This window comes from Monodelphis domestica, chromosome 6 (genome assembly GCF_027887165.1).
Source record: "Monodelphis domestica isolate mMonDom1 chromosome 6, mMonDom1.pri, whole genome shotgun sequence".
In the NCBI taxonomy this organism is placed as follows: Eukaryota; Metazoa; Chordata; class Mammalia; order Didelphimorphia; family Didelphidae; genus Monodelphis; species Monodelphis domestica.
The window spans coordinates 267,418,289-267,433,977 of record NC_077232.1 but is presented as its reverse complement, the minus strand read 5'-3'; the positions used below and the strand labels follow the sequence as shown (position 1 = coordinate 267,433,977).

Below are 15,689 nucleotides of genomic sequence, written 5' to 3'. Positions count from 1 at the left end.
TTTTATCATTTATACTCTAATTTCTTTTTTAATGATAGGACTTTTAATATATTGTGTATTCCTTTAAAACTTTTTTGTGAGTTCCATATGTTACAGTGGAGATCATTTTCATATATGGATTGGTCTAGAAGGTAATGAAGCCCCTTTCAACCTTCAGATTTTATGATTATATGTTGGTCTCAGCTAACACTTTTCAAACTTTTTAGTCTCAAGACATCTTTACACTTAAAAATAGCAGATCAAAAGGAATTCTTGTTTATGTGGGATTTCCACACACATGCACTCAACATATATGTATGCCTGTGTATATATATGTAAATTAAAAACATCTTAGTATTATGAAAACAATTTTGACCTCACAGAACCACTGAAAGAGTCTCCTGGGATCCCCAAATGTCTTAGACCACAATTCTAAGAATCATTTATGAAACAATTTTTTTCAGCCCGCTCTCTAGTTTTCTGAGAAATTTTTATTAAATGGAAAGTCTTTACCTTTGGGTTTGGCATCCTTTTGTTTATCAAACATTCTGCTAGATCGTGTGTACCTAATCTATTTAAATGTGTCTATCTTATTTTTTAACCATCCCCCAAATTGTTTTGTGGCTAGATGGTGGTATAGGTTCAGATTTGGTGTTAGGATGAAATGAAGTGGCACTGGCAAGGCAATGCACATTCAACATAAGAGGAGATTTAATTTGCTCTAACAGCAAGAATAAACCACAAGGATGGAGTAGTACTTAGCTTTTTCTAGGTGCACATGCCCATTCCCAACCCATTTCTGCTTGGAAATGTATCTGGTCATTAAGTCATCAGGGTATGGCAACTTGAGTGGTCTGAGGCAACTTCTATGTCTGAGAGGTCTCCAGACATATGTGGCTTAGACATTTTATGCCCCTAGAACAGGAAGGTGTATCAGGAAAATGCTGATCCTATGACAAGGGAGAGACATAGAGGGTGACTAGGTGGTTCAGTGGATTGAGAGCCAGACCTAGAGATAGGAGGTCTTGGGTTCAAATTTGTTCTCAGAGATTCCCTACCTATGTGATCCTGGGTAAGTCACTTAACCCCCACTGTCTAGAACCTAGCACTGTTCTAGAACCTAGGTTCTACCTTGGAACCAATATATGGTATTGATTCTAAGACATTCTCCCCAAGAATTCAGTTTACAGCCTTCATTAGCTAGATCCCTTACAGGTTAAGTGACCTTGTAAAATGAAGTCCTTATCAGTGTGTGTTAGGTAGGACTCGGGTCTGAGGCCAGATCTATCCACTCTACAGGTTATTTGTGGCTTCATTTTTTTGGTAGGGGTTAGGGGTAGAAGAGAACATGAGTAAAACATGAACCAATTGTCTTTATTCAGAAAGCATTGTATAATGCTTGTTCATTAGATTTGATGGCTTTGAATCCAGGCCATTACTACTCAGGTGAGTTTGGGGCAAGTCCTGTCTGTAAAATGAGATTAGACTGATTGACATAATACCAATCAGTCAGTCAGTCAGCTAGCATTGTGTTAAGGGCTGGGGATACAATGAAAGACAAAAGTAAAACCAAGACAAAACCAAAAGTAGTTCCTGCTGCCAAGGATGAACTCAGTCTAATGGCTCTTTAAAGCAGGCATTTCATCCCTTTTTATGTGTCCTGTGGTGCTTTGGCAGTCTGATGAAACTCTTGGAGCCCTTCTCAGAATAATGCTTTTAAATGTATAGCCTCAGGCTTCTGTGACTGCATTTAACCATTTGGTTTCATTTGGTAGGCTTGAAGTACAATGGAGAGCCTCCTCATCTCTTCTTTTTAAAAAACCCTTTCCTTCTATCTTGGGATTGATGTCTACTATCACTTCCAAGGCAGAAGAGCAATAAGGGCTAGACAGCTGGGAGTTAAGTGACTTGCCCACGGACACAGAGCCAGGAAGTTTATGAAGCCACATCTCAACACCAGGCTTGCTGTTCTATCTACTGAGCAACCTAGCTGCCCCATCTCATCTCTTCTTAGTAATAGTATCCTTGTCATCAGAATCATGGGAAGGATTCACACAGTGACCTCTTCACTAACAGTTCTTGCCAATGTCTGATTGTGGAGGCAAACTATGCTTGTATTATGCCAACTCTGCTTTTTCACCTTATTGTAATTTTTGTTTAAAAATGAGCAGAAAGAGGGGGTACGTAGGTGGCTTGGAAGATAGCTAGTCCTGGAGATGGGAGGTTCTAGGTTCACATCCATTCTCAAACACTTCCTAACTGTGTGACTGAGTCAGTCCCTTAACCCCAATTGCCTACCCCTTAGTGCTCTTCTTTCAGGAACCAATACTTAGTATCAATTCTAAGAAAGATGATAAGGGATTTTTAAAAATTATAGAAAGATCTGCTATTTCATATATTATTTTTATGGTACCTGTATGCATTTCTTTTTACATAGTTTCCTGTATAACTTGTCATTTTTATTTGAAAATGTGTTCCTAATCCTCTCTAAAACCCCATCATCTTTTCTTATAGCACAATAGTATTCCAAAATTTGTTTAGCCATTCCTTAATTGATATATACCCCCTTAGTTTCTAGTTCTTTGCCACCACAAAAGAAAGATATTCTTTGAATGTTTTTAGACATATTTTCCTTTTCATTAAGTGGTAACTTTTGGGTATTAACTCCTAATAGCTTTCCAGAGTGAATGGATCAATCCAGGCTTGACCAATGATGAATTAATTTACCTGTGTTTCTAGAGGTCCTCTAACATTTGTAAAAAAAATTTTAATCAACTTTGCCAAACTGATGAATATATGAGATAGAGCCTCAGAGTTACTTACTCTAATTTGCATTTTCCAGTTGTTAGTGACTTGGAACTTTTTTCATTGACTATTGGTGTGTGTGTGTGTGTGTGTGTGTGTGTGTGTGTGTGTGTGTGTGTAAGTGTGTAAGTGTACAGAGAGAGACATAGATTTACATATATTTTATTTTATTTTATTTTTTTAAACCCTTACCTTCCGTCTTGGAGTCAATACTGTGTATTGACTCCAAGGCAGAAGAGTGGTAAGGGCTAGGCAATGGGGGTCAAGTGACTTGCCCAGAGTCACACAGCTGGGAAGTGTCTGAGGCCAGATTTGAACCTAGGACTCTAGGCCTAACTCTCAATCCACTGAGCTACCCAGCTGCCCCCAATTTACATATATTTTAATAGATAATTTTATATATATTTAATATCAAACTTTTAAGTATAAGTTAACTCCCTTGTATATATGTAGTGACCTACATATATATAACTTCCTTGTTACCCTGAACTCAAAAGTTCAGCATTGAATTTTGATTTGTTTTGAGTCATGCCAAAATTAGAATTTATAATAATTAATTGTGCTGCTACAGTTATGTCATATGAAGTAATACTAGTGAATTTTAATAAACTATTAAATAATCATTATGCATGGATCTTATATAAGTATTCCCATAGATAGAAAAGCAAAAATAGATTAAAATCAGGACTAACAAAATTTTGTTTTGTTTTGTTTTTTCTTTCCCTCAGACTTTAGCAAATTTTAACCTTAATGAAGACCTGAACTGTATCTAATTTAATTTCGTTTTTCCCAAATTTAGTGCCTTGTACATATATAGTAGTAATTCTATAAAGGTCAGTTGAATTGAATTCTCAGCATAATTCAATAGATAGAGGATTTCTGCCTTTGAAAATTGCCTTTTGACTTTTGATTGGGGAATAGATTTTATAAGTTTATATTTATTCCTACTATATATCTATATACTTATAACTGTAATTATATATGTATGTGTATGCATTTATATGTATGGGAATGAGAGATTTTATTTTGGAGTTTGTTTCAGGAGATGACTACTGAATTCTCTGTTTTTATTCTGTCCTTTGGTTCTAAGAGATCTGGGAAGTTTTCCTTTGTGATTTCTTGAAATAAGACACTCAGAAACTTTCAGGAACATTATGGTCAGAATCCAGTGCTTCCAAACCAAAGAAAAAACATTTCAAGCAACCAGAAAGAAAGAATTTAAGTACTTGTGAGCCTCCATCAGGATACCAAAAGATTTAGCAGTCAGTACTATAAAGGAACAGAGAAGTTGGAATATGATTTTCTTTTATTTATTTTTTAATCCATTACTTTCTCTTTTAATTCATACTGAAGTATTGGTTTGAAGGCAGAAGAGCAGTAAGAGCTAGGCAAATGGGGTTAAGTGACTGGCCAGATTTGAACAGGACCTCCCATCTCTAGATTTAGTTCTCTCTCTACTAAATCACCTCAAGAGGAGAAGTCTTTTTTTAAACCCATATCTTTTGTCTTAGTATCAGTTACTAGGGTAGAATTTGGGGTTAAGTGACTGGCTCAGGATAACACAGCTAGGTGTCTAAGGTTAGATTTGAACCCAGGTCTTTTTGACTACAGGCCTGGTTCTCTATCCACTGTGCTACCTATCTGCCCCCAGAATATGATTTTCCAGAAGACAGAATATATTATAGACTTATATAAAAAATAACCATGCTAGGATTGAGTGTACTTGACAAAGGAGCCTTATTTTGTTGTCTGAGAACTAGACCAGCTAAATTCAGTTTAATCGCTGGTGAGCAGGAGTGGAAATTGAAATTTTTCTCTAAAAAATAAGGAGATAATGGTTGAGTTCTTATATAGGGATCTCTCATAGAGAGATTTAGTGTGAATATGTATTTTTTTTTTTGCTCATATTTTGAACTGTGTTTATAAAGGTCACAAATTCAAGAAAGAGCATGAACAAATAAATTTTGGGTGTCAGAGCTGCACATTTATTCAAATTATTCTGGTCTGAAATAGTTTCATTTATATTTTTTTAATGATAAGGATGAATACAATACCTTAATTTTCAACTAGAATATAAACTCTTGGAAGGCAGTCCTTGATATTTTTCTTTTCTGTACAGTGCCTTAATAAATGCTTTATGAATTACACTGAATTTCATTAACATGGAATCATACTCTTGTATATTAGTCATTTATTTTTGAAAGTTACCCAAGAGCTTTGCATAATTAAAATGAAAGCTGTCTGATCACTAACTCTTGAGAAACATGACTTCCCAAAAAAGGGAGTTGAGTTGCCTGCAAAATAAGGGAGTTACCCTGAACTCAAAGTTTGACATTAAACTGTGATTTGTTATGAGTCATACCATAATTTCAATTTTATAATCATTAACCTAATTTTTGTTGCCATAATTATATAATATGAAATAGTATAAGTGAATTTTAATAAACCATTAAATATTCAGTGTGAATGAATCTTATATAAGTGTTCCCTTAGATAAAAAAGCAAAATAGATGGAAATCACATCTAGTCAAGTTTTGTTTTGTTTTGTTTTATTTTATTTTCCTCAGAATTAGCAATTTGAAACCTTATTGAAGGCAGACTATGAATTATCTAACTGGGTTTTCTCCTGTGTCTAAACCTAGTGCCCTGTTCATATTGAAATAATTATGTAAATGTTGTATATTTGTATATGTATCTGTTGAATTAAATTCTAGATTGAAATTTTTGCATCAGAAAATAAATTATGATAAAATCAAAGTTGTCCTTAATAGAGGGAAAATATAGATTTATTACAAATGAATGAATTTAAAAGCATTTGTTAAGTCTTTATTTGTGGCAAGCAATGAATTAATCCCTGTTCTCAAGGAACTCTTATTCTAATTTGGGGCCACAACATATAGAAAAGAGTTTAACTGTAGGGCAGTTGTAGGATCTTAGAATGCCTTGGTAGGGTAGATGGCAAGACCCAAGATTCCTTTGTTCATTTGAAGGTAAGATGACATCACTGCACTAGCAGTGCAATTGATGAGACCAAGAAAACATTAGGAATCTGTGTCAGAGCAGATGAAAGACCTTATAGTCCTCCTCATCTCATCTAAAGGTTGGTAGTTGATACTTCCTGGCTCATCCAAGGAGAAGGAATAGCTACTTCACTTTTCTGTATCGTGGGGACCCAGATGAGTGGAAGGAAAGAAAAGGTGGAAGAATGTCCTGGCTAGTAATTTTTTTTTTTCTGCTAGGCTGAGGTGTGGGAGAGTGAGGTCAGGAAAGGAGAGAAGGAATGCCCAAAATGTGCATTTTAAAAACATCTTTAGATCTACAACCTTATTTTTAAAATTTGTTTCAGACCTCTAATAAAAACAATCTTGTAGTTGTGTTGCCTTAATTCATATTTTCCAAAAGCATTAAATATTAGTCAGTTTGTATGAAAAGAGAAAAAGGTAAAGAGAATCCTATCTTTATTATATTGGTATTCCCAAGAGTAACATGTTTTTTTCCTTTAACATACGGATCTCCCCCTTCCCTTCCCCTCAAAATAAATAAATAAATAGCCAGAAGAGAGGCTCCTGCTGCTTCAGAGGTCAAAGAGCCATGTTTTCTTTCATTCTGATGGAGACCAAAATTTTAGAAATGACAGATTACTTCTTGGAATTCTAAATGGAGAAAATCAGAGAGAATACGTATATATTTCTTGGTATTATTGTTTGGTTCAGTGTATCAGATTACTAGGACTTGTAGAATTGGGCTTTCTTACCCTTTGGCTTAGTCATTCTTCATTCCCTAGCACAATTTCTTCTTCAGTGCTGTCAAACTCAATTAGAAATGGGGAGCACCAAACATTTCAATATGCAGAGCCCAGAAAATGGAATTTTACCTGCAAATGAACTATGTTACATACTTTTAAAAGTTATATGGAACTTAAAATAATACTTTTTTAAAAAAACTGCCCTGCCTATGTGTCCCCTTAGGAGTTTCCTTTTGCTTTTTCATTTTATTTTCTTCTTCTTTTGGGGGGGGGGGAGGAGGGGTTTTATTATCAATTCCCACCAACTCTTCCTTGCTTCCCAGGAATTCTCCTTTGTTGAGCAAAACAAATAAACAAATTGACCATGCCTATAAACATCTTCTCCACCTCAATCCCCTCACTTTTTTTTGCCAGGAAGTAAGCCACATTGACCACAGTGCTAAACTTTTTCAAAATTTTCTTTATACTATTGTAGTTATTGTGTCAATTCTTCTGGGTCTGCTGATTTCAATCTCCATTTAAGGCAACCAGATGGCCCAGAGAGGGGAGAGCACTGATCTTGGAGTCAGGAAGACTCATATCCAGCCTTAGACTCTTATTTGTTGTGTGACCCTGGGCAAGTTACTAAATGTCTCATTTCTCTCAACTTTAAATTGGGAATAGTAAGAGCAACTTGCCTTACAAGGTTGTGAGCATCAAACGAGATAATATTTATAAAATACTTAGCACAGTTTCTGGCATGTTGTTCAGTTTCTGACTCTTCATGACCACATTTGGTGTTTTCTTGGGAAAGATACTTGAGTGATTTGCCATTTCCTTCTCCATTTTATAGATGAGGAAACTGAGGCAAACAGTGTTAAGTGACTTGTGCAGGGTCACACAGCTAATAAGTGTCTGAGGCCAGGTTTGAAATCAGCAAGCTGAATCTCCCTAACTTCAGGCCTGGCACTATATTCACTGTTCCACCTAGTTGCTCCATGTCCCAGCACATAGTAAGCACTATGTAAATGCTTATTCCCTTTCTCCTATTAGTTCATTCAACTAAAAAATATTTTTATGTATTTTAAAATATGACAATTTAAAAATAAGCTTTTATTTTTCTTCTCCACCTTTATTGAAAAAGGAAAAAAGAAAACCAATTTCAGTATACATAGTCATCACGAAATCATAGCTCTTCCTTGGAGAAACCTGTTTCACTTGAAGAAGTCAAGATAGCTAGGGGTTGAGACATGAGTGGAAAATGAGGAAGTAGAGACAGATGTCCACAGCTTTTTCTAGAGAATTTAGCTATGAAAAGGAAGAGAGATTTGCTAAGGGAGAGGTAGATCTGGACAAATGTTTTGTTTTGTTTTATTTTATTTTCCTCAGAATTAGCAATTTGAAACCTTATTGAAGGCAGACTATGAATTATCTAACTGGGTTTTCTCCTGTGTCTAAACCTAGTGCCCTGTTCATATTGAAATAATTATGTAAATGTTGTGTATTTGTATTGTATATGTATCTGTTGAAAACAAAACAAAACAACTCTTCATTTTATTTATTAATTCAGTTTTTTGCTTTAATTTTGTTACTATTATCTTTGATTTTCAGGATTTTGGTTTTGGTGTTTAATTGGAGTTTTAAAATTTGTTGCTCTTTTTAGTCATCTAAAAAGGTCATCATTTATTGATGAAAGATGTTTAGGGAAATACATTTTCCTATAAAGTTAGTTTTGTTGGTATTTTCTATGTACTTATGTCAAAATGTTGGTATGTTGTGTCATTGTTGCCATTATGATTTGTGAAATTGTTTATTGTTTGTGATTTGCTCTTTGACCCATAAATTCTTTAGAATTTTGGTTTCCAATTAATATTTTTCTAAGTAGCCTTTTATTAAATATCATTTTCATTACATTGTATTTGCAATAATGGACATGATATACCTGGTTTTCTGCATTTGTGTTTGAGGTTTCATATTCTCAGGTCTGGTCTTTTCAACAAGAATGATTAGAAAGCTAGAATTTCATTGAAAGTTCCCATTTTTCCCAATTGGATTCTACTAAATTTTGGTGAGCTATTTTTGATTGTGAGCCAGTGCCTTTTGCTTTTTAGAACATTAATAATGGTGCCTTCTAAATTCTATGTGTTCCTGACTGTGGCTTGTTGGTACAGGAATTCTTTCCTTCCGGCTGCTTACAGCGTTTTTCTTTGACCTAGAAGCTCTGGATTTTAGCTGGGTTTTCTTTTATGCTTTTTAAAAAAAATTCCACTTTCCTGAGTTGAAGTTATTTTGAATTTGGATTGAGATTTGGGTTTTTCTTATTGGACATGCATTTCAGGTAGTCCAGTAATTAAAAAAAAAAATTATTTAATTAGTCAATTTAGAACATTTTTCCTTGGTTACAAGAATCATATTCTTTCCCTTCCCTCACCCCACCCCTTCTCACCAGGTTTTACATGTGTCCTTGATCAAAATCTATTTCCATGTTGTTGATGTTTGCACTAGGGTGATCATTTAGAGTCTACATCCCCAATCATATCCTCATAGACCCATGTAATCAAGCAGTTGTTTTTCTTCTGTGTTTCTACTCCCATAGTTTTTCCTCTGAATGTGGATGGTGTTCTTTCTCATAGATCCCTCCAGGTTGTTCAGGATCACTGCATTGCCACTAATGGAGAAGTCCATTACATTCGATTGTACCACAGTGTATCAGTCTCTGTGTGTACAATGTTCTTCTGGTTCTGCTCCTTTCGCTCTGCATCAATTCCTGGAGGTTGTTCCAGTTCACATGGAATTCCTCCAGTTCATTATTCCTTTGAGCACAATAGTATTCCATCACCAACATATACCACAATTTGTTCAGCCAATCCCCAGTTGGAAGTCCAGTGATTCTTTTTTTTTTTTAACCCTTATGTTCCATCTTGGAATTGATATTGTGTATCAAGGCAGAAGAGTGGTAAGGGCTAGGCAATGGGGGTCAAGTGACTTGCCCAGGGTCACACAGCTGGGAAGTGTCTGAGGCCAGATTTGAACCTAGGACCTCCCATCCCTAGGCCTGGCTCTCAATCCACTGAGCTACCCAGCTTCCCTCTCCAGTGATTCTTAAATTACTTTTTTATTTTCTTTTTCAATTCAATTGTTTTTGCAATGGAGATACCTCTAGAATTTCTTCTTCTTTTTGTGTTTACTGACTTTGTTTTAACATTTCTTGTTGTCTCATAGAATAATTAACATCTAATTGATTCATTCTAATTTTTAGGGAGTTTTTGTCTTTGGGGGATAGGTTTTATACTTATTGTTCTAAACTGTTACTTCTCATTCTAGTTCTTTCATAGTTTTCCAATTTTCCTTTCAGTTCTTGCATTTGCTTTTTAAAGCCATTTCGACTCTTAAAAAAAAACAACTTCATCTTTTTTAAGAATTCTGGTTGGACTTTTACAACCAAGTTGTGTTTTCCTTGAACCTTTGCTTGTATGTGTTTTGGAATTCTCTTCTGGGTTTGTGTCTTTATCTTACTTGTCATCATAATAGATATTTATGTTGGGATTCCATTTTAGTTTATTCATTCTCATACCCTACTTCCTGGATTAATACTTTGTTTTGGGTATGGATTCTACACACTCCTGGGGCCACATATCTAGTCCAAACTTTTATCTTCTCGGATGCTTCTGTTAGTTCCTTCATATGTTGAGTATTATATTATGCCAGGATCTTCAGGCTATATAGACTGGGTACTTGCAAGCTTTTCATGCTCTCAAAGTGATCTGATACACGAAAAGTTTGGTGAACAGACAAGGAGGATTGGTCTGGAAGTTCTTGACCTGGGTTTGACTTTGAGCAAAACTGTTGCCATACTTGGAGTTGGAGATTTTACTTCTGACCTCTGATTATTATTTTCTATGTTTCCAAGTCACTTGATGCCTTAGTTTCCTGAAGTGTAAAAAGTTCATATTAATAATGCCTACTTCAGAGAGTTGTTGTGATGATATTAAATGCTTAACACAGTTATCTGGCACGTAGGTAATATTTGTTCCTCACTTCCATCCTTCACCTCCCCACCCCTAAATCCTCCACTGAACTGACAACTGAAGAAGAATCCCTTTGGTCTGTGAATCCTGTCCTGGTTTTTCCACTGCAGGCTTCAGACTGGGACAAAGCCTGGGACTTTCAATCCTTAGGTTAGAACATAGCTACTCTGCTTCCAAACTTGTTCCTTCGGGATCACACTTCACTCTGGACCACCACTCTGGTACAAGTCTTCAGTCTGCCCTGGCACTGTGTAGTTAGTGACATCAACAGAGTCCTCCTTTCAAGTCTGGGGCATCTTCTTGCCCTGGCTTACAGCTTTCTACCTCTTTCAGTTTCTGTGGGCTAAAATCTTCCACAGGGCAGACCCCTGGCTAGACCCACTTTCATTTACAGTCTTTCATTTGCCTCTTTCTACTCTTCTGGTCTAGACATAAGATTCATTTTAGGTTTTTTTTTTTCCTCTTGGATTTCATGATTAGGATTCAGCCTGGGGCATTTTCTCTAGCTCTTTGGGCACAGGTTGTGCCAGAGTACTTGTTTGCTGGGCTACTGGCTCTTTTTATTCTGCTGCTTTAATCTCATGGCTCTGCAGGTCCTCATTTTGAGGAACCAGAGAGTCAGGCAACTAAGGTCTCAGAGGTAGGAAGGGACAGAGCTGGAACCTGAACCCAGGACCTGTGTCCTAAAATCTAGCAAGTTCCACTAAACAAATAGAGAACAACTCTTGTAGTGTTGGTATAGCACAAGAAGGGAAGTGATTCTGGAGTCACAGGATCTGGATTCAAGTTCTGACTCAGCCATTTGTTTATATGTCCTTGGATAAGTTATTTAACTCGTCTTGGCCTCAGTTCCAACCTGAAAATGGACTGGATGATGATTTTGAAGACCTGTGAGACCCCAGTCTTATTAATGGGAGATAATCATTACATTGATCAGTGTCCTTTTGTTTTTCAGAATTGTTTTTTCTTTATGGTGTCATCCTTACATAAAATTTCTTCTGGTTTTGTTCACTCAGCATCAGTTCATACTACCTAGGATTCATTGCAATTCTTACATCATTTCTTATGGTGCAATAATACATCCATGTACTACAATTTGTTCAGTCATTCCCAATTTATAAGCATTTCATTTTCTACCTTTCTTGACCAGTTCAGATAAGGCTTATCTTATGGCTTTCCCCCTCTATTCCTTCTTATATGTTTATATACTTAAAAAAATCTTAGAATCCATCTTAGAATCAATACTGTGTATTGGTTCCAAGCCAGAAGAGAGGTAAGAGGTAGGTCAGTGGCAATTAAATGATTTACTGAGGATCACACACCTAGGAGGTGTTTATGTAAATTTGAAACTCAGGTAAAATTTGAACTCAGGACCTCCTGCCTCTAGGTCTGGTTCTCTCAATCCACTGAGCCACCTAACTGCCCCTTTTATATACTTTTTAAACCCATCTTTTTCCCCACAGAATTCACACATAGCAAATGCTACCCCCTTTTTTTGTCCTTCCTGCAATGATGTATTCTCCCATGCCTTTTTTTTTTCTTGTTAAACTCTCTTAATACCCTTTAACATCATTGAGGTTTTGAAAATTTTTTCTTTACCTCCCTCAGAATGTTTAAAAACACACATACATATATACAGAAACACAGCCTCCAACAGTTACTCCAAAAAAATGACCTGTCTAGGTTTTTAAAAATATGTTTTATGTTTGTATTTCAAAATTACTATAAAGAAATATTGGTCATTTAATCAGAAAATCTTCAGGATCTTCTGTTCCATTAAAAATGTGTTTCTCCTACCCCTTTCTGTAACCTTGGATTTACCAGGTGTCAGTTATTCTTGGTTGCAAGCATCTCTTCTGCCTTTTGGCATATTGTATCCTAAACTCCCTTTTTTTGTGTTTAGAGAAGGTCTTGTATTATCCTGACTGTGATTCTTTAATACTTGAACTGCTTCTTTCTTAGTGCTTAATGTATTTTTTTTTTTTGTAGTAGATATGAGTACTCTGGATTTGGATTATGACATTAATGGACTTTACCTTCTGATGTTTCCTTCATGATTTTTTTTTCTATATTTTGCCATCTGATTCTAACATATCTGGACTGTTTTTATTTATACTTTTTAAAAATACAATGTCTAATTTTTGAGGTTATTTTTAAATAGTAGTTTTCAGATAGTCCAATGATTATTAAATTATCTCTTAAAGTCTCTTCCACCTTTTCTCCAGATTTTAAAAAAATCACATTTCATGATTCAGTTTTTTTAATCTTTTGATTATATTCTAATTTCCTTATTAATGTTAACTCTATCCTAGTTTCAAAGACTGTTACTGGACTTTTATTGTTTTAATTCTTTCCTTATGAGCTTTCATTTCATTTTTCATCTCTTGTTTTCCCTTTCTATGTATTCTTGCCATATATTTATGGAAAATAATAGTTTCCTTTGAATCTTGGCTTCCAGTTGTTACAGAATTATTATTTGGGGGGAATTCTCTAGTTTTACAATAATTTTTATATAGTGGTTCTTGTTTTCTTTGATATACTCATCTCTTCCGCTTTATTTCCTGAATTATAGCTTTGTGTCACAATTTAGACTCTGCAATCTGTTGTGCTTTCGGATGGGATGATGTGCCTTACTCTCTCTCAAGGTCTCTTAATTTCCTATGCTTATCTCCCCTTCCTAATGTTATGACCCCCTAGGGCAGTGATGGCAAAACTTTTAGAGACAGTGCCAGGCCCCACCCCAACTCCACCCCTGTAGTCCAAGTGCTGTGCCCGACCCCTAGAGACCCTTTGCTGAGCCCCTCCCCACAATAGGCTGGGCATGCCCCCATCCTCCTTATCTCACACAAGGGAAGGTGAAAGAGTTCGCTTTGGGCTGTTGGGAGAAAGGGCAGGTGAAAGAAGAATATCCTCTATTAGTATAGAAGTGGGGAGGGGAGTGGCCCAACTTCTCTGTTACCTTCCAGCTCTGCCACCTGTAATCACCTTCTCCCCTGTATGCTCCCATTGGGCTACTGGGCAGAGGAGTGTATAATGTGAAAAAATAGTCAGGCTCTATGCTATGGAGAGGGGGAGAAGGCATTTCATTTCTACCCAAGTCCTTCTGCCTTTCTAGTAATGAACTGGTCAGGGGAGGCCATGTTCCTACAAAGAGCATTCCGCATGCCATCTTTGGCACCTGTGCCATAAGTTTGCCATAACTGTTCTAGGTCATGGAGGTACCATTGACCTCTGTTCAGTGAGGGAATCCTTTTTGTTTTTTCTGCTGACTGACTGGCTTGCATTGATTGCTGTTGTCCTTCTATGCTGTCAAGACCCTTATACAGATATGTGACTATGACCCTTTTCTGGTATTACTGGGAGGCAAAGGGCTTGTTTACCTTTCTTGGCATTGTCTTTGTGGGCATCCTACTTTCATATTACTTGAAGAATATTGGATGACTTCTTTTTTGGTAACTCTAGTGATAGAAGTCATTGCTGTTTCTACTTGGGATTTCTGATCACAGTCTAGTGAAAAATTTGGGGTTTTATTGGAATAGATGTGTGGGACCTTGTAGCTTGCTCAGTCAATCCAGCTGGAAGTATTACTCTGAAGAGGTTATGTTTGAATTCTTCATATGAAAATTCTTAGAGTTTTTCTGCTACATTGAGCTAATATTTTTAGCTTTCTTGGGCCTTAGTTTCCTCATCTAAAATTTTTGGAGACTTGCCATACAGTCTTCTGAAGACCCTTTATAGTGCTACACCTATGGTCCTAGAGCCTGTTTCTTTATTGTCAAACTGTGGTTTTAAAAAGATATTTGTTAGGTAGGGACTTATAAGAAAGAATGCCATCCACATTGAGAGAAAGAACTGTGGGAGTAGAAATGCAGCAGGAAAACATTTGATTTATCATTTCTTTATATGGGTATTGGATATGGGGTTTTGGCTTTCATTTATTTATTTATTCATTCATTTATTTATTTATTTATTCACTTATTCATTCCTTCATTTATTTATTTTTTAAACCCTTACCTTCCATCTTGGAGTCAATACTCTGTATTGGTTTCAAGGCAGAAGAATGGTAAGGGCTAAGCAATTGGGGTCAAATGACTTGCCCAGGGTCACACAGCTGGGAAGTGTCTGAGGCCAGATTTGAACGTAGGACCTCCCATCTCTAGGCCTAACTCTCAATCCACTGAGCTACCCAGCTGCCCCCAGGGTTTTGGTTTTTAAAAGATTACTCTATTAAAAAATGAATAATATGGAAATAAACATTGAGTGATAAAACATGTATAACCCAGTGGAATTGCTTGTTGAGAAGGGGGGAGGGAAAGAATATGAATCATGTAACCATGGAAAAATACTTTAAGTTTAAAAAAAAAACCAAAGTATTCATTAACAACAGCAACCCCAAAGAGATAATAAGGAAAAAGACACGTACAAGAATATTCATAGCTCTTTGTGGTGGCAAAAAACTGGAAAATGAGGGGATGCCCTTCAATTGGGGAATGGCTGAACAAATTGTGGTATATGTTGGTGATGGAATACTATTGTGCTGAAAGGAATGATGAACTGGAGGAATTTCATGGGGACTGGAACAACCTCCAGGAATTGATGCAGAGTGAGAGGAGCAGAACCAAGTGAACATTGTACACAGAAACTGATACACTGTGGCACAGTCGAATGTAATGGACTTCTCCATTAGTGGCAATGCAGTGATCCTGAACAACTTGGAGGAATCTACAAGAAAAAACACTATCCACATTCAGAGGAAACACTGTGGGATTAGAAACACAGAAGAAAAACAACTGCTTGATTACATGGGTCTATAAGGATATGATTGGGGATGTAGACTCTATTTTTAAAATTTTTTTATTTTTTTCCCCTTTTAAACCTTATTTTATTTGGTCATTTTCAAACATTATTCATTGGAAACAAAGATCATTTTCTTTTCCTCTCCTCCCCTCACCCCTCACATAGCCGACACATGATTCCACTGGGTATCACATGTGTCCTTGATTCGAACCCATTTCCATGTTGTTGGTTTCTGGTTCTGCTCCTTTTGCTCTGCATCACTTCCTGGAGGTTGTTCCAGTTGGGGATTAGACTCTAAAGGAACATCCTAGTGCAAACATCAACAACATGGAAATAGGATCTGATCAAGGTCACAA

At 36.3% G+C, this 15,689-nt stretch overlaps 1 protein-coding gene across 14 annotated transcripts in view; it reads left to right on the top strand.

Annotated features, from left to right (window-relative positions):
• The window catches only part of PTPN13 (protein tyrosine phosphatase non-receptor type 13), a 243,455-nt gene that overhangs the window by 14,591 nt on the left and 213,175 nt on the right, over positions 1-15,689 (top strand). The window lies entirely within an intron of this gene.